Here is a 19,755-nt window from a genome sequence, read left to right as displayed (position 1 = left end):
ATAGAGGTAGGAGGCGTATGGCAACACACAAGAGGGAAATTGTTTTACAGGGGTTTTTCCAAAACTAACGGCATCAATTTGCACCATCGTCAACCTCCAAGTACGCCGGTGATGGCGGTTGCCTTTTTTAACGCCGGCATACACTAAGGGAGTTTGCCCTTGTGCGATCTCCCATGTATCCGTTTAGAGGCGCCGCATTTCAGCGCAGCTAAAAAACCGGCAAGCACCCAATTTCTCCAAGAAGCGAAGCTGTTATGTCATCGTAAATCATTCGGTCCTTGTGGCAATGATCAACAGCCGCTCAGACAAATGGCAACCGCAAAAATGTGGCACAGGCTTGAACATGCATCTTTCCCTCAAGCATTTTTCTTTCCCTGTGTGTGTCGGTCTCGTTCTATTCTCTTACTTTACTCAAATGGTGAAAAACGCATGGTTCATTTTTGACACGAGAATCTTTCAAGGCTGACCCTTGTGTGGTTTATAGCTTGCGTCTCGACACCGTATACATCGTCAAACTTGCTTCCATGCGCTACGTTTAGAATGCGTCAGGGTTTACGACGCTTATGTACACCGCTATCCGCGCGCGAAGTTGCGATTCAGAGAACATTTGATTTGTTGTGAGCTCCTGCCGAGTGACAGTATTGTTGCCCCACATTCCGGAGGATAAATGTAGCTACAATTTCTTTTAGGCAATAGAGAGCTGGACAACATCTCCTCAACGCAAGGTCTCGGGCCTGTCGGGCTTATATGGAGGTTTGAATGTGTTTTCAACATGACAAGGAGCCTCAGGAATAAAAACAAATGCTGCGACATTTCATGGTTTCCACGACAGGTCCTTACCGTATATTCTTCCACAAGAGGAGGCGATACAATTGGCCGCCGAATCCTAGCACGTGGCAGCCGGTGCTCGTAAATTGGATCACGTAGCACCATAACACGCAACTGACAAGTGAGAATGCCTCAGCGCGGCGACCTTCATTGTTTGTCTCAGCCTATTTATCTTTTCTACGTACTTCGTTCGTATACTCCTCGTTGCCACGTGACCCAGCTTACGGCGTCGCTGAATCGATCGCTTTCACGCGCAAAGACCCGTCAGTTTTCTTGCTTGTCAGAACGCGAATGATAACATAAGTTAACCACGCTGCCCCCAAGCCCCTTGGTAAACTTTCCCTTGGCGAGAACTTTGCAGCCCCAGGATGACAGGTTCATTATCATCAGCTTCCGAAAGAGCCAGGGCGCAAATTTATTACCAGCAATAAATCTCCTGCAGAAGGACGCGCATGAGTGCGTGCGTGCCTCTCTGGTTGCACTCTGGAGCAAGCCGTCCCTCACGCCCCTTCCTTTCTCTGTGTTAATAAATATTTTTTTTTCTTTTAATCAACAAATTTCAGCAATTCCTTCTGCTCTGACTGCAAAATATTCTTACAGCGGACATTAACTTCTCAAGAACAATCTCTTTACTATCCGCACAACGTTGTCCTCGTGGGCAGCAGTTCAGTATACCATGCGTTGGCGGACTAGTTGGTGCGAATCCATAATTACTTTGTTTAGCGCAGAACAACGGACGAAAAAAAGAAAACAGGACAACGCGCTTGTCCTGTGGTCTTTCGTGTGTCCATTGTTTTGCGCTAAACAAAGTAATTGTGGGCTGCAGTATTGCATATTGTGGCCTTTGCAACATACGAGATTTACGACTCGCACGACTCGCGCATACGACTCGTACATGCTCTGACACCACCACTTCAAGAGAGAGTCTGTGTGGAGCAAACAACCTCGCACAAAATTTAGAAGCGAACTCATCTGGAGACACGAAGTTATTTCGTCATCCCGTTTGCGGCGTTAGAAGGTCGCCTAGAAATTATCGTGCTTACTAACGTAGCATGCAGAGCAGGGTGTCGCACCAACCCAAACTCTAATCCAAAACCGCACCCAAAACGGTATTTTGGACGGAAGTTTAACCTGAACCCGAACCGATATTTTTGGAACATGCCTGAACCCGAACAAAACCTAAACCGGAAAACAAATTATGACGGTTACTAGGTGGTCACGAAACGGTTCAAGCATACATATGGAAACAACGGGTGCTCAAAAAGATTCGTGATTCTTCTAAATAACTATTATTTCAGCCGGCGCGACTAGCAGATTGTTGCGACCCATGAATTGCGTCGCGTGCGAGAATGGGGATAGATGATCGGTAACTACGGCCTGTTTGGCAGAGACGGTTCGATTTCAGGACTTGGCCATGCCAGCTGTATTCCACAGCCAAGAGACTCATAGGATTTGCGAAATCAGCATTTATGTTAAAGGTCCCAATTAGGTCGTTAGGACCAGCTCGTTACTGCAGCTCAATAAATCGTTAACCGCGCACGCCCGTGTACACGGAGAACAGAAAAGAAAATGTCCTCCAGGAGGAAAAATGTGAAAATCAAGGAGTTCATCTGCATGAGTTATTGGAACTTTGTGTGACACTGCGGTCACTAATGAAGGTCGTCACCGTTTCAGCGCACGGTAATTCTGCGGCAGCAAACGGCACGCTAATTCCGCTTATGTTGCATTTAATGATTCAAGGAATGTATGGCCCCTCGAAACAGAGTAGAACCGTCGCCGTGTTCTACAAATCCGTTCCGGGGCACAATATGCGTACATTCGACACTTTGTCCGCCCATATCCCCCCCCCTCCCCCAACGCAAGACTGCTCACCATATTATTTAGTTTGATCCACGCGGGGCTCAGCCCAAATCATCTTTGCTCGTCGCTCAGGAACGTCATTGTCCTCATCCGCTCTTAAAAAAATAAAAATGAACGAAATCTCGAATGCTGGACTTTTTTTTTGCGCTACTGCCTAGAGGTTTGGAGTTGTAATTAATGCAATTCAATCGAAATTCGCGGTGTCTTCGAAGCCACATATCGTAAGCTGCAGTGCGTTCACCACCAGTCCTGTAGTAAATACCCAAAGCCAATAGAAAATTAACTGTGCTGCTATCAACGTGTGTGGAAGCTACGCACACCTCACGAGACGCAGGTATTCTGACTAATGGTCACTGTCGCCATTATATACATGACAAACATTCTTGCACCTGTGCTATCCATCTGTAAACTGCTCATCGAAGCAAAAAAAAAACGATTTCGCTCTTAAGCGTGGCTCCGATCACGAAATCACATCAATAGTGGCAAGGCCCGAAGTTTATCCACGCTTCACACGAGTGTACAAATTTTAAAGAGGGGCCCGGCGCGGAACCACGCGGCCGCGTTTTCGACATCATGACGACCAGATCTACATCTACACTGCATATTCAAGGTCACTGCACTCCCCCCCCCCCCTCTCGTCACCCCTATACCTGCGCCTCCCACACACGCGGCGCCCCTGTAGAGTCAGCTCCAAGGCATCGGGGCACCGACAGCGCAAATAGTCGCCTCTTGGTCTAGAATTCCCGTGCGATAGTGCGAGATGCTTCCACCGCCACCCTGTTTTTCTGTGCTTCCCGTTGTCCTCCTAAAACTGCGCCCCCGCATCACGCCTCCACGGCACCATAAAAAGGCTTGGGAAGAAAAGACGTCAGTGCCTCGCTGAGAAGCGCGAAGCACTGAGTGCGATGCGAGAAGTGTGTGCAATGTAAGTTGTGTAAGCTTTCGGGACTTTCATCCTTGTAACCAAGGTAATACGTGGCCAGACCCTACAATGCCGGCGTCGTGATAAGTAAGCCAGATCTACGCCCAGTGGCCAGTTTTGTTGGTACAATTATCGCGCATGCTCACGCTGGCTCAACCCTTTCTTTTTCTAGTTTCTCTGTAACGCGCATGCTGGCTGTACTGACTGTCGGCACTGTCGCTTTCGTGAGGACGCGATGCGGGCGTTCACAGCGACTGACAGCAAATGTCGATGTCATGGCTGTCCACTGGTCGTGCTTTTCATCTACGCTTGTGACAATTTCTATCACGATTGCATGGTACTCATGTCGTATCTGCGGAGCAACCGGTATTTTCAAAATATCATTCTCCACCGCTACCTTCGAAAATGGTGAGGTGTGCCAGACTTGCCCAGTGCTTTCGCGCATGCATCGTAGTTGGGTTAGGCGTCATGTTGCCTCTGACTTATTTACGCAGAATTCAGATGGCATCCTACTTCGGTTACGATGCAATTCAAACGAGTATTCCGCGCAATGTCAGCGAAAAAAACTATCAAGATCGAGTCAACAGCCACTATGTCTATGTGGCGCTCTTTCGCCATCCCTGGCCCTTGCGCCAATGGAACCCCTATATCATCATCATCACCATCATCAGCAGCAGCAGCAGCATCATCGTCATAAGCATCATCATCACTATGTCTATGGTGTTTCAATTGTTTGTTTTTTCGTTTTTTTTTTTACATTTCAAATGTTTCAGGATACATTTTATTCTTCTATAAGAAACTTTCAGCTGTTTACTTCAAGGTCGTGCTGCTTGCTCATTATATGCTCATTCTTATAATTTATTTAAGGGTAGGTGAATATTCGAAACTTTCGAATAACGAGTCAAATAGTGTCCTTTTCGAGTGGGTCTTCAAATCGAGTAGTCACTATTCGTAAGTGCGAATATTCTTCGAGCACTTTTCGAATATTTGAAAATGTCAACTGCACCCAATTAAACATATATTTGTAGCAAATGTGAAGTAAATTTTCACCCCAACAGGCTTAGTATAGAATTAAAACATAAGAACATGTGTAATGGAGCAGGATATATACGTCGATTATAAGGCCATACTTTACAGGCTGTACTGCGATTATTCGCCCTCCCTGAAGAGTCCCGTGCGTTCAAAGAAACTACTTGTTTGCTCCTAGTGCTCCATTCGTGCTTTTAATAAAAGTCATGAGCCATTCCACTTTGTGAACGTGGAGGACTAGCGAAGCTGGGTAGCGCACGACAAAAAGGTGACACAGAATTTTGAAGAAAGGTATAGGAACACATTTATTGTCTTGATCGGTGGTCTTAATGACGAAAGATACGCAAACACACTTATTTTTATACAACCGCGTTCATTCGTATTATAAATTCGTTGTATACATTCGTGTTTTCATTTGGCGATATACTGAGGCAAAGAATTTGAGAGCGAAGTCACCGCACTGACTGGCAGTGGGCCAGTGCCGTCAACACCTTCGTAGAGGGAGGGGCGGTATGGGAACCCCGGCGCGATGAGTGGGTGGATGGATGTGAAAACTTTATTTTCGTCAGAACGCACGTGCGGACGATTCCGTGCTATAGATGGCCATCAGCTCATGGCTGACGGCGACCTGGGTGACCCACTCCACGGCACCTGGTCTGGACGACCGGGTCTCAGCTGGGCAACACGGCCCCCCACTGCTCGAGAGAAGGATCACGCATAATATTCGCCGGTGGCGGCGCTATGCTACAGCTCCATAATACGTGGTCATAGGTGGCCAGTTCCTGGCACCATTTGCATTCCGGCTGAACGTCCGGGTAGATTTTGTTTAACACGTATGGGTTATAGAAAGATCTCGTCTGCAATCTTCGCCAGACGCTTTCTTGCGCCTTCACGAATTGCTTGTCCGGGGGCGGGTAAATTCTCCGCTCAAGTTTGTAATGGTTAGTAATGCCGTGAAAGGACACCAGCCCATCTCACGGTCAGCGGCAACGGAATCAGCCGTGGAAGAAGACGGCGACGACGAACGCGCAAGCAATGGCACTAGCCATTGCTGGTGGTGATAGTTTTTTCTCACACATATTTGTTGACGGACATGAAATATACACGGAACCCTAGCCATAAAGAGCTTCGTTGTAATAACGCTCCATGACGTACTATATAATGAGAGAAAGTTGTCAACTGTGAGAATACGAGGATATGAACAACATCGTATATTAATTGCAATAACGACTGTTCATTTTTCTGAAGCTTTTCAATATTCGATTCGATTCGCTTCTGGCACTATTCGATTCTTATTCCATTTGGTCTCAAAAATCATTTTTCCCGCACCCCTAAGTTTAACTGTCGACACTGTTTTGTACAGAAAATGAAATGTTCATTTTATTTCCGAGCGTAGTCCACACCACATTACTTCAAGATTGACACCTATCGTACGTGTGCATGTGTTATACTGTACTAGTCTTAATGTTGTCTTTGAATTCCTGATATATTCACCACAAATTTCTTTTTAATATCGGCACTCTTATGCCAGTAAATTGTCATGTGCCGTTTGCGAATAAAAAGCAAAACAAAAAAGAACAACATGATAATTCCGTTTTTACTACGAGGTATTGCGCTTGCAAATGCCGAAATAAGCGCTTTTATACATCATACAAGATTATCGCTCAGTATGAACAACAATAAAAGCAAATGTGGAGGCAGCGCAGATATGGACTCGCCGCGGCACCGCACTACATACCGCACACTATAGCGACAACGACGCCTAATATGGCTGCCTTCCTCTGTATACCTTCAGTGGCTCTATGACATTGAACTTCATTATCAAATATCGACCTAAAACATCAGTTGATCCCTGATATGTGCATGGATTCACGTTTCTGCCTCCTCTTGGCCAAACTAGCGCATGCGCCGTGCGACGCCGTCATGGGGCAGGATAAAATGGATTGCACCGAACCGCTTCGCGAATGGCTTCAGTGCTGCGAACCGGTTCGCGAACCGTCATAATTTTTTTCCGAACCGGAACTGAACCAGAACGAGATCAGTGCACGTCGAAGCAGTACCCGAACCGAACCGAGCCGGTACATATTTTTTTTTTTTTTCAGTTCGGCACCCAACTTAAAAGTGCGCCTTGAAACTATCGGGCTCAAAATACCTTGCCTCTCGATCACTTACAATCTTGAATCGCTTATTATATTGGTTATTATAATTTTATTCGGCATTTAATGGGAAATGACACATTCAAGCTGTATTCCTGTGCGAGTGAATCTAGTGCGTTCGCCATTACATCACCGAAAAATAAAATTATACAAGAGAGAAGTGGTTCTTTTGGGGAAGGAGGAAAGGCTAGCACTATCTTGTGCAACGCATGCAGGAGCACGGCTCATCGCCAGCAGGGTGGCGGAGATGAGATTAAAAGAGAGAGAGGGTAGGAGGGAGAAAGGTAGAGGGTCGTCCTAGCAGCATCAGAGGGCCGTGGGTTCGACCGGAGGAGTAGGCTGGAGGTAGACCGTATAGGAGGTGTTGTGATGGCCTTGTAGAAATTTCCTATAGTCTCGTCGAGAGCCCCGACGAGTCGAGGTACTCGACGACACAAAATTATACAAGAACGCCTAGAGAGAGAGAGAAGAGTATACGGGCTTATGTAGCATCGTTGTGGCATCTGGCACACGGTATACATGTAACATTTTATTGCACTTTAAAAGAAGGAAAGCAAAAGCAAGCAACAAGTGCACGGAAATTCCAACTTGCCGCTAGTAGGTGTCCATGTACCTCTCCGTAGTACCCGATTCGCGCACGGAAATAACATAATATTTCATGAATCACGCACGGACAACTGCCTAAGCGAAATCATTCCCTTATCTACGCCCTGCCTTGACATTCAGAACAAGATTGCTCAATAATTGACAGAAAATTTTTATAACTGAATTAAGGCCAAGGTCTTGCTTTCCCCGTACGAAGTGGAAACCGATAGGCCGTCGGATCGGACCGAGATCGATAGAGAAAACAGTAGCGGCCGCTGCGCCGCTTGGAACGTAAACAAGTTCATTGAAGGGGAGACGAGAGACAGGAGGTCAGTTCCTGTGAAACAGCGTGGGCGTTTCGCCAACTGTTGTCAAGGGGCTTTGATAGAGGACCGTCAGAATGGCTGTCAGCTATGGTACCTATACTGTCGGTTTCGATATGTCCAGGGAACAAAGAGCAAAGTGATAAAAAAAATTAACTTCAGCAAGAACTAAATTATTTCACACAAACAATGACATCGCAACCCTGGCTTCACGGTTCAGGGCCCACCTCTGCTATTGTACGTGATGCTTTCGAAACCCGCTGCTGACGGTCACCAAGCGGCAAAAAACGGGCGCAAGCGCATCCCAGCCGCTTTCCCAACGGATGAGCAACATCACACCAACTCCTTCCGTACAGTTCACACATGCAAAGAGAAAGAAGTACAATCAGGGAAACTGGTCGAAAAACCATCAATTTTAACTTCTGTAATTTGACATAGGAAGTAGAAGACTGTGCAGATAAATGTGATAAATGGTAAGACGCAAGAAATAAAGTTGTTGTAGGTGCTCGCGCTGACAAGATCGCAGACGGCGTCGCCAATGACGATGACGTATGTTAGCGGGCTTGAGAGAACGCGGTATAACACATTCGAGGCCTTTAGACTTCGATAGCAGTGAGGTCCGTGCGCGAACATCGTTTTCGCAAACGGCTGCCCGCCGTATAAATATCCCAATCGAACAGAGAGCTGTAGTTGTACATTAAATGGGCAATAGTGGACAAGTATATCGCGATAACATTTTTCTCGTGGTGATACCCAGATAACAAGGAACACAAGCGGGGCATTTCCTTTCGTGCACACTCCCAAAGCCTATAGCACGCAGCCAAGCCCCAACAAATTATGACAAGCACCTTCCCATTTATTGTGATCTCTAAGAAGTTTCGGGGGAAAAAGTTGGCGTATATCGTCTAGAAACTGCAGGATTGAACTTCGGCGGAATTGCCAATCTCTTCTCCTCTTTTCGCCTCGAATTGTAATTTATCCACCCCTGCCGTTTCTATCATCACGTACTTGTGTCGAAGCGTTAGAGTATGTACTCATTCTTCACACACTTTGATACAAAACTAAAAGCCCCAATGAAGAGACTCGCGGTCACATCGGCCGTCTCGAATGGCGTCGAGCGCGCGTCGGCATCGACTGCAGGATAGCTCAAAGCACTGTCGTAAACAGGGGTCGTATATAGCGGACGTTTTCGGGCCCGATTTTATAGCCTATACAAACAAAATGAGCAAAATGACACCGCTTTCTGGAAGCACCCTCAATCATCTGTTCCTTTTATTCTCTCCCTGGCTCCTGCAGTGTCCGTCTCTCCTGAGAGAGAACACGTTTACGCGCCCTCTGGCTTAGTCGCATACGTTGGCCTAATCACCTCGATGGCTTGTGCGACAAGTGGCGCATCCCCCTGCGACAAGTACGCATGCGCCGTGCGCGCGAGCTCCGGGTACATGTCGTAAAAGGCTCAGCAACAATGCGCCGCCAGTGTTTACTGTACATCGCATTTTGGCAGACTACACTTGTCCTTGCCTTCCAAACATGTTGTCCCTTTCAACAGCCTTGTCCTTCGGTTCAACTGTTGGGATGTCAGACAACGGGGCAGACCTTTTTGCATTCCGTTACTTGTGCTGTAATGTACTCGTACATCTTCGCAACGCATTTTGTTTCTTCTTTAAAATGATCCAATTGTGCGAAGTAAGAAAAAAAGATGGCAGTCAACGCCGGCATGACTTTCCGACAGCACTGGTGTAAGCTCCGGCTCAAATTTATAACAGTCTGGCTTTAATGTTTCATTGCACTGTCGAAGAGGATACGCTTTTGTACGGTAGTCGTTACTTGCCTCCCAGTTGGTTCCGGAAGTTTCCCTGTGCATTGCAACTGAACTATCTTTGTGGTTCGAGGAACACGGCATTTGGTCCGCAGGAAAACATTTGGAAGTGGCTCTGTCGCCTTGCTAAATACAGGATGTCCGCACTACCATGCGCCAAGATTTAAAAGTATGCCAATGTCACGTTGCTGAACAGAAAGGAGCTAATGTTGTTTGCCGTCACTTGGAAATACTCAGGTTATTTTTGCATACCACCTAACTACATTATTAGTCTTAATTAACTAATCAACATCTGAAATATTACAATTGGATGAAAAGGGTCAGCGTGAAAATTGTAGAGCAATATAAAAATCTCCCGTATGAAATACGTGCTACATAAAAGTGTTTTTCTGAGCGTGAAAGAAGCCCGCGAATACATCCAAAGTGCCTAGAGTGGCCAGTCGCCCGACAATTTTTACTTCTAAGTTTAGCTGCGGGGTCCCACAGTGAACACACCGGCAGAGTTCTCACGAAAACACGTCATTAGGCGCACGGAGATGTACCGTATTTATTCGCGTATAACCCGCACCAAAATGTGAAAAAACGCGTTTAAAAAGTGGGGGTGCGGGTTATCTGCGAATTTTTTCCTTGGGAGGGGGGGGGGGGTCGGCTTCACCGCAATGTGCGGCGGCCTCCCCGTGTAGTCCGCCATCCCCATCGTCATCGACGCTTGTCAAGCCGATGAAGGGCCAACGAAAGGCCAGCATTGTTGAGCCTCGCGTTAGGCGCTGTTTAGTGTACTTACCCCAGTTTGCACTGTTTGCCTGCTTTGTTTTGGCATCATGAGTGCGACTCGACGGCAGTGTTTCACAGCGAAAGAGAAGCTAAAGATTATAGCCGCTGCCGAAGAAATCGGCAACAGAGCTGCTGCAAGACAGCATGACGTCGACGAGTCGTGCATTCGCGACTGGAGGAAGAAAAAAAGAGTCTCGAAGCAACGAACCGGAACAGGCGAGCGTTTCGGGGTCCGAAGACTGGCGCGTACCCCCACCTCGAGACGCAGCTTGCGAAGTTCATTGAGGAGCAGAGAAGTCGTGGCCACGCTGTTTCGACTGAGATGGCGCAAATGGAAGCCCTGAAGTTGGCCCGGGAATTGAACATTCCACGTGAGTTTCGTGCAAGCCGTGGATGGCTTCAGCGCTTCATGCGAAGACATGGATTTTCTATGCGGCGGCGAACAACCATGTGCCAGCGGCTTCCTGAAGCCTACGAGGAAAAGTTGAACTTTCAACGATATGTGATCGCACTTCGGAAGGAGCACAGCTATTTGCTGTCTCAGGTGGGAAATGCTGATCAAACACCTGTGTACTTTGAGATGCCGATGGACACGACCATGGAAAAAAAGGGCTCCAAATCAGTCAGCGTGCTGACCGGCGGAAATGCCAAGCTGCGCTGCACAGTCATGCTATGCGCTTTGGCTGACGGCACGAAACTGCGCCCGTATGTGATTTTCAAACGCAAGACGCTGCCTGGCATTCCACTGCCCCCAGGAATCGTTGTGCGTGCGGAAGAAAATTCGTGGATGAACAGTGGCCTAGTCGGTGACTGGCTTCGAGTAATCTGGGAGCGAAGACCAGGTGCCTTGCTGGCACGCCGGTCGATGCTCGTACTAGATTCCTTCAGAGGCCACTGCACTGATGCGGTGAAGACTCGCCTTCGCACACCGACGGGACGCGTGCGAAGGCCTGATATTCCATTGCTGTGCCAGTGGATCGTGGATGCGTGGAAAGCGATACCGGCCGATTTGGTGCGCAAAAGCTTTAAAAAATGTGCGATCAGTAATAGTCTGGATGGTTCCGAGGACGACTACGTCTTTGAGAGTGGCGATGAAGCCTCGGATGGCAGTAGTGAGAGCGGCGACGATTAAGAATCGGATAACCAGTGACGTGGTGGCGGTCGTTTGAATAAATGTTCTGAAAACGAAATGATCACTGAGTGTGAGTTGCATCTTTCTAGCGCTCATTTTTTTTTTTCAGGTAAACGTGCGGGTTATACGCGAGTTTTTTTTTTTTTTTTCCGCCGAGTTCAAAGTTAGGGGTGCGGGTTATACGCAGGGGCGGGTTATACGCGGGTAAATACGGTAATTTCGACTGATGTATTCATCTGCGTGGGCCGTTTGTACCAGGTGAGCCTCGGAAGAGTTAATCAACGAAGTGAGCTCTCAGAAAAAAAATATATAAAGAAAAAGGCAAGAAACCCTCACTTGTATGTCGTAACTACCTTCAGAGCAAACCATGACGTGAGCCTTCTCCTTTTAGGTGGTTAGCCGCAAAGAGCCTAGTTCTGCCACTCTTTGCTCAATCAGCAACGCTGAGAGCCAAGCACGCTGGACTGGGCGGCGCATCCATAGCTAATCAAATCGCCCGCAGCAATGCTAGGATTGCCATCGCCCGGCGAACGGTGAGCAAAGAAGATTCCGAAAGGATCGCTGGCGTTTTCGCGCTGTACCTAATGAGAGATCGCGGCTCGTCATGAACGTCTCCCGATTTCGTCATCACCGCAACTACGATGCGGTCGCGTCGTCTTTCTGATTAACAATGTCCGAAAGAACGCGGTATTTTCCGAAACAGTATGCGTCACCATTTATTCTGTGTGTGTGTGTGCGTGCGTGCGTGTGTGTGTGTGTGTGCGTGTGCGTGCGTGTGCGTGTGCGTGTGTGTGTGTGTGTGTGTGTGTGTGTGTGTGTGTGTGTGTGTGTGCGTGCGCGTGCGTGTGCGTGTGCGTGTGTGTGTGTGTGTGTGTGTGTGTGTGTGTGTGTGTGTGTGTGTGTGTGTGTGTGTGTGTGTGTGTGCGCGCGTGTGTGTGTGTCACCACCACTGTCACACAAAATCAGAGGGGATTGATCACAGTAGTATGGCGGACCCAGACATGTGTAAAGAGCGTAAGTGGCAGAGCGCTGAGATTGGACACAAACGATGAACGAGGCACGTGTCCGTAGAATCAAATATGCCAACCGTTACTCCACTGCATATGCAAGTGTAGCGACTTCTGAGCCAATTGAGCCAGCCCAGCGTTCATATAAGTGGTTTTAAAAACCTGACGACTGTTTATGTGCGCCCTTACACACATGTTTCTTCCCATGCATGACTTATACGCGTTATTCTTGAATCTGCACACCACAGACCCTGAGCACTACAGTGAAGAGAAAGCAATTAGTCACATTCTTTACCAGCGTACGTAATATTGTGTGCAGAGACGCTCACACACCACTGTGCTCAACAAGTTCGACGGCACATCACTGACAGAAGAGATAATTCTTCAAGATAGATGTGACTTTGTATCGCATGAGAAGACAGTGGAATCATTGTGCTTGTTGCAATCCACCGGTCTCGGTGAACGCCTATAGTAGTTTTCTCTCTCTCTCTCTCTCTCTCTCTCTCTCTCTCTCTCTCTCTCTCTCTCTCTTTATCCATTCTTTCTAACCCCCTTTTTCTCCACTCCTGCGCAGGATAGCAAACCAGACACTTATATCAAGTTATTATCCCCGCCGTCTCTCTTGTTCTCTCTCTGGCAGTAATCCACTAAAGTGAACGTTCAAAACTCCACAAACTGCGAAATATAGAGCGTTTATGTGAATATTCCAGGAATATGCTGGAGATTTTGAATTATCTTCACTTTCCATATACCCTTCTTCGTCCTTTCATTTAATCTGCTTATTTCTTTTTCTAGAGCTGTGGTGCATGTACATGACCCTTCTAATATAATCTAGTTGACACGAGCTGCACGTGCAAGACATGGCCGCAAACACAGATTTGAACATTATTCCCCTGGCCTAGGAAACCACTATCTTTACAATAAGGCTTACGCACTTGTTGCATCGTCGCATCTCAAAAGGAATGTTGGCTGAGACATCGGTGGACTGCTTAATTGCCCCGATCACGACGCCACACATTGAACCACTGACAGCACCTGTGGAGCAGCGCCTGGGGACAAGAGACAAAATGCCGCACGCAACACTAGACAGGCGAAGCCACAGCGCCCGGCGCGTTCCCACGGATGTGGCACAGCAATGAAAAAAAATGCAGGTACACGTACCTGCATTTGACACATTGGTGCAAGTTGGAATCAGCTAGTGCAAGGCAGGGACAATTGGATATCGCTGGGAGAGGTTTGATGATGATTATGATGACATAGAGCTAATGAATGAAACCGTAACTAGGTTGGCTGAGAACGACCGAAAGCTGAGCTAGTTGGTAAGGATTCATTATGCAAAAAGAAGTGAGGCGTGCAAACAGGACACAAGAGTAGAGAAGTGGACAACACGAACGCCATGTTCGTGTTGTCCACTTCTCTGCTCTTGTGTCCTGTTTGCACGGCTCACTTCTTTTCTGCATAATAGGTTGGCTGCAGAGGCAGCAACTGAAGTAGGAGGCAATGCACCAAGGCAACCAGTAGGCAAGCTCTCCCAAGTAACAAAGGGCCCTTATAAAGAAACGACAAATAATTAAAGTGGCCAACTCAAGAGATAAGATGGAATTCGCGGAACTGTCAAAACTGATCAACAAGGCGAAAATAAGCGATACTCGAAACTATAACGTGAGAAAGACTGAAGAAGTCGTAAAAAAACTGACGTCGCCTGAAATCAATGAGAAAGAAACTTGACATAGGAAAAACCAAGATGTATGCACTAAAAGATAAGCAGGGTAATATCATCAGCAATCTCGAAGATATAATAAAATCAGCGGAAGAATTCTATAGTGACCTGCACAGTACACAGAGGAGTCAGGATACCTCAATTAGAAACAGTAACGAACAGGATGCAGGTACTCCTCCTATAACTAGCGATGAGGTCAGAAGGGCCTTGCGAGAAATGAAACGAGGAAGAGCGACAGGAGAAGATGGAATGGCAGTCGCTTTATTCAAATATGGAGGAGACATAATGCTTGGAAAACTGGCAGTTCTTTATGCGAAGTGTCTATCGACTGCAAGGGTCCCGGAAGTCTGGAAGAATGCAAATGTTGTACTAATCCACAAAAAGGGAGACTTTCAAAAATTGAAAAATAATAGGCCTATTAGCTTACTCCCAGTATCATATAAAATATTTACCAAAATAATCTCCAATAGGATAAGGGCAACACTGGACTTTAGTCAACCAAGGGAACAGGCTTGCTTCACGAAAGGATACTCTACACTGGATCAGATCCATGTCATTAATCAAGTTATCAAGGAATCCGCAGAGTACAATAAGCCTCTCTGATGATGATGATTACTGAATAGACTGATGATGATGATGACGATTATTATTATTATTATTATTATTATTATTATTATTATTATTATTATTATTATTATTATTATTATTATTATTATTATTATTATTATTATGCAATGGCACTAACACTGCGTGTGGCAAGGGAGAGCACGCGTATCAAATTCCTTATACAGATCCAGCAGCACCTATTCAGTGTCCTGGTACAAATGCTTGATCTTCCTTAGTAGTGGGCCGCAGAATGAGCGCAGTGCCGTGTATATTCGAACAGAGTCTCCCATCCTGACTACCTAGAAAGAACTTAACTCTGAGGTCTCAATGTTTTAATAGTATTTAGTTCGTAAACATACAAGCATACCAGAAAACAGAAAAATAAAAGAAAACAGGAAGGAGGCTGGCAACTACCAGCGGAAGAGGCACAACGCCTGCCTGCTCTCTGTATAGGAAGAGACGGAAACATAGAAAAATACATGACAGGAACAAAGGAAGAAGTGAAGAACACGGTAAATATTTAAAATTAAGCTACATTAGCTTTAACTTGGGAATAAGATGGAAATGCTGGAAGCATTGGTTTCATGGTAATTCATTTCACTCGTGTATAGATCGTCATTAGCAGACTTGGGTTAGGAAAAGGAAAACGGATGCCAACCGCACTTTAACTTGCTCTTAATCGCTGAAAGCGCACGGCCTTCGATGTTCTTTCTTGTCAGTTTGCGAACACGTTATCAAACTAAATGATTTGGGAATCAGCTGCATTCAATTAGCGCGTACAGAAAACGAAGAACGGGGAAAGACATAACTGAAGGTCAAAGACAAATACAAACGACAACTAAAACAAGACATAACCCCAATCGCCTCTGACTCTCCTGAAGCAATGAGCAAAGAACCAAAAACATTAAGCTTTTTATCTTATCGTTGAGCTTATAGAGAATCACCAATTCGTTCGCGGTGTAGGAACGGCGCCAGTTCCCTTGTGCTGCCGCCCTGCCTCCGCTAATATTACTGGCGGCTGGTCACCTTCGCCGTCACGTATGTTGGGTACGCGTCCTAGATATTGAGAAAAATAGCCACGCCATACATGGCGACGCCGATCCCAGCTGTCGAGCACTCTTCGGGATGGGATGGGTGCAACGCCCTTCTCCGATCACAACGCCACCCAGCACGCTATGGCCTTCTTCCACAGCCCGGACATTTCCCTAATGGAAAGGCCACGCAGCAGGCCAGTCTCTTCGCGCCCGCTGTGTCCCTTCCCAGTGAAGTGCGGGCGAAGCGTTCCTAGTTCCGGTCTACCAAATGGTTCACCGTGTCGCGTTTCGCTCGTGAGACGGCAGTATAGGATGACGACCCTTATGTCGCGCCTCTGAGGCCGCAATCAGTTAGTTCACCGTTGTTCCAAATGCGCTGGAACAAGGTAAGTATCTCGAATTCGGCTTAATTTCCCATTGGTATGTACATTTCTTTTTTCAAGTTGACTTCACAACAGCCAGTGTCCTTATAAAGACGCCAAGTTAAATTCCTCACGTATGCGTTCAGCTAGGCATCTAAAGTGCTTGCTCCTCGAGGGACGCCTGTTCCCGATGAAAGTTTTATTCGGCTTGCTCTGCTTTTTCCGACTTCATCGCACTTAAGAGGACGCTATCGAACTCCCCTCTCCATTTGCCCCGCAATGACAATAGAACAGAGCCCGGTGCTCCGTACCACTTTAGTACAGCTTGACTCAGGATAACCCTCAGTGAAAGACGTCCTCATACCGTGGCAACATGTGTTTTAAGCTCAGGAAGTGCCATATGCATTACTACAGTCCCTAAAGGCACGTCGTGACCGTGACCGACTGCAGTTTCTACGTACACCTCCATGTGAGCGCCCCCTCAAGTACTCTTCCTTTTCTTTCTTTTCATCTAATAATTCGCTGGGTAGGGTAGCAAACGGGAATTGCCTCTGGTTGGCGTCCCTGCCTTTCCCTCTCTCTCTTTTCTCTCGCTCACGCACACATTTTGACTGTAACATGACGTTAACGTTATATTGGTGAAAGTGTAGATGGCGTATGTGTTCAGTTTTTACCGAATAACCAACTCGAGCTCAACAAATGCGAGTAGACGAAATAGCCGGCCGTTAAGCAATGTGTACACTCAAGTGAATAATACAATTTTCTTATAAAAAGTAAGAGCCCTTCGTGAAGAGGGTGCGTTGGGGCGCGCGCGTGCGTGTGTTCTCATGGCCTGGTACGTGCTTCATGGCCAAGAAAGGACGCGCATCTTTAATCCTCCCACTTGCCCATCGCCTTCGACCGGAGTAATCTCGAAAGCCGCTTCTCATACATTCCGTTACCATATCTTCACGAAGTAGCGCTTCCCTCACCGATGGTGGAGAATCGCTGCATCAGAAAAGCATGTTAAACATGAGCAAGCGCTATCCTGATTTTATTTTTTTGATTGTCTAGCTCGACAGGCAAACTTAAAGCTGTCGAGCGCCGAAAATCTCCTTTCACTCTGAGTTGTGTGGAGGACCCCCAGATTCTTGTGTAAGCAGACTTAATTAGTGCTGCTTCGACAAAATTTAGCGCCTGCTGCGTTTCTCAAGAGGGATGTCCGCTTTCTATCAGTGCGTTGAGTATATGCCATCTTCGCCTGGTTTCTTTCAGCCTTCATAAGTATGTATTCTTTTTTTTTTTTTACTAATGTCGGGCTAGAAATCTTCTAAGTGTTTTTATTTCTGTGTTTTATGTTGCCGTTCAAAAATCTGCCCTGAAATCTGTTGAATTGGCGCTTGTTATAACGATCAAATAAAAGTATGTCGTGAGGGATGTGGACTATGCTGTCGGGCTAAATGAGTGGCGCCGAACATTGCTCCAAGGATAGATAACAATGTTTGGCCAAAGAAACGTATTTAATGTGATGACACGAATCGAACCTAATTAAATGCATTGTTTCTTTTAATCTTGTCTGGCCCATAATTTCGTTCTGGCGTATAGATATCGCTTCTGTCTTTCATGCAATCAGGGCACGATGTGTTCTGATGCGAATGGAAACTTTCTACAGGGCTTCATATTCGTTCAAGCTTTCGCTACGAGTCTGATAGCTATGGATCCAATGAATACATATTTTATTACTGATGCTTATAGGCCTGTGGCACAGTTAATGTATTGAAATATAATAATTACTGCGCTGTCGATCTTCGAATCGATATTTTGACGACTCATCGGCCGGGAACGTTTCTAAGCGATAGTGACGAAGTGAATCAACGTATCAAAGCTCGATTTACTCGTTAATTAGGATGAAAACTTAGGCTAATAAAAAAGGCGAGATGTGCGGACTAGCACCTCCTCACTTTAATTACTTTCCATGCGTGTAGAAAAGTAATAAAATTATCGTGAAAGCTCATTCATCACACCTATATATCTACTTTTAGAATTATCCGAAAAGCTGTGTCTCCTCCTTCTCCTACGATGAAATATTATTGGTGCCCGACAGTGCTGAAAAATTAAGGATGGAAGCAGTGGAAGACAGTGCTGCCCAGCTCGGCCCCCGAAGAGCAACTCTTGCCCGTGCAGCAGGCAGAGGATACCGCCAGAGTTCAATGGCTTCTGGCCGCCATCTAGGCGAAATTGCCCCCCACCCTCATTACCCCACCTACCTAAATAAAGGTTATTTCTCTCTCTCTCTCTCTCTCTCTCTCTCTCTCTCTCTCTCTCTCTCTCTCTCTCTCTCTCTCTCTCTCTCTCTCTCTGCAGCTAAAGACCAGCAATGCTGGCGCATCTCTCAACCACTACTCACTTCTTTGTAGCAGATATTTTAGTGCAACAGCAGTAAGGAACTCGAAACTGGAATTTGGCGTTTGCGCTCTGAGCGGTACGCCGTCCTCGTGCATGGTGTCGTCGATCGATATCGTGTCGTCGTCGTCGTCCAGCTACCTCTCAGTCCTGAGCGTCACTCTCACTTGCGGTGACGAGAAACAAAACTAGCGGTAGTTTTAGCAAACGCAGTCAGGTTCCTCGACGACGAACGGTCACGTGTACCTGCAAGTTCCGGTGCCTCTTCCGACGCTCAACGCCCATCGGATCAGCTTCACTGGTCATCCACCTTCACGGAGTGGAACGGCTCATGAATTTTTTCACGTTCCTCTGTAGTTTTCTCATTGACACGTTTCATGTAATTAAAATTTTGAGAAGATTATTACTTGATTAAGACCGAATATGTAATTAGGCGGAATGCAAAATATAACATGGGTAACTTCAATCGACGGCGAACATTACCTTCCTTCTGTCTAGCTACGTGCAATTTGCATATATTTAAATCTTGGTGCATGATAGTTGGGACACCCTGTATATAAAGGGTGACACGGTTTTCTAGTAGAAACTCCTTGGCATCTTTCATCAGGTCGACCGCAATATGAGATCGACCGGCCATATCTTGCAAGCCCCTTTTAACCATGTCCGTAATTGCGCATGTAACTTTCAGGGGCACCATGCAACAACGTTTCATTGTACCTACGAGGCTGTTCTTAGTACTGTACAGCTCAGTATAGAATTCCTTCGCTGCAAGTATGATATCGTTGATATTGCTGATGCCATTTGCCCATGCTTATCTCCGACTACACTCATATATAGTCTTCTTGCCAACGACATTTTTTTCTTGCTCATAGTGGTTTCTTTTCTTTCAATTTCTTTCAATTTAAAAATTTTTGAATATCCCTTAATTTGTACTGATCAATTAGTTCGAAAGCGTCGGTCGGTTGCGTGCTCTTACGCAACTGCGTTCCGGTGTGCTTTAGTCGCCGAACGCAATCTGTATTCGCTCTTTGAGACGCACTTGCTGTCTACGTATACCACCACTACAGATGTGCTGGTTTATGTTGTGTTTTCTAACGAGTATTACGCAGTACAACAATCAACCCTTCATAAATATTATATACACAAGATACGCGACATCAAGCGCATCATTTCTTTAATGAAGTGAATGGATTTCTAGAATAATGCCGTTATTCGC

The 19,755-nt window shown here is 46.3% G+C and overlaps 1 protein-coding gene across 1 annotated transcript in view; it reads left to right on the top strand.

Moving 5' to 3' along the window:
- LOC142572156 (neuronal acetylcholine receptor subunit alpha-10-like) overlaps positions 1–19,755 on the top strand; it is a 185,071-nt gene that overhangs the window by 124,326 nt on the left and 40,990 nt on the right. The gene's annotated exons all lie outside the window — the stretch shown is intronic.

This window comes from Dermacentor variabilis, chromosome 2, assembly GCF_050947875.1.
Source record: "Dermacentor variabilis isolate Ectoservices chromosome 2, ASM5094787v1, whole genome shotgun sequence".
Lineage (NCBI taxonomy): Eukaryota > Metazoa > Arthropoda > Arachnida > Ixodida > Ixodidae > Dermacentor > Dermacentor variabilis.
Note: the sequence above shows the minus strand (reverse complement) of the source record. Positions and strands in the feature narration are given on the sequence as shown.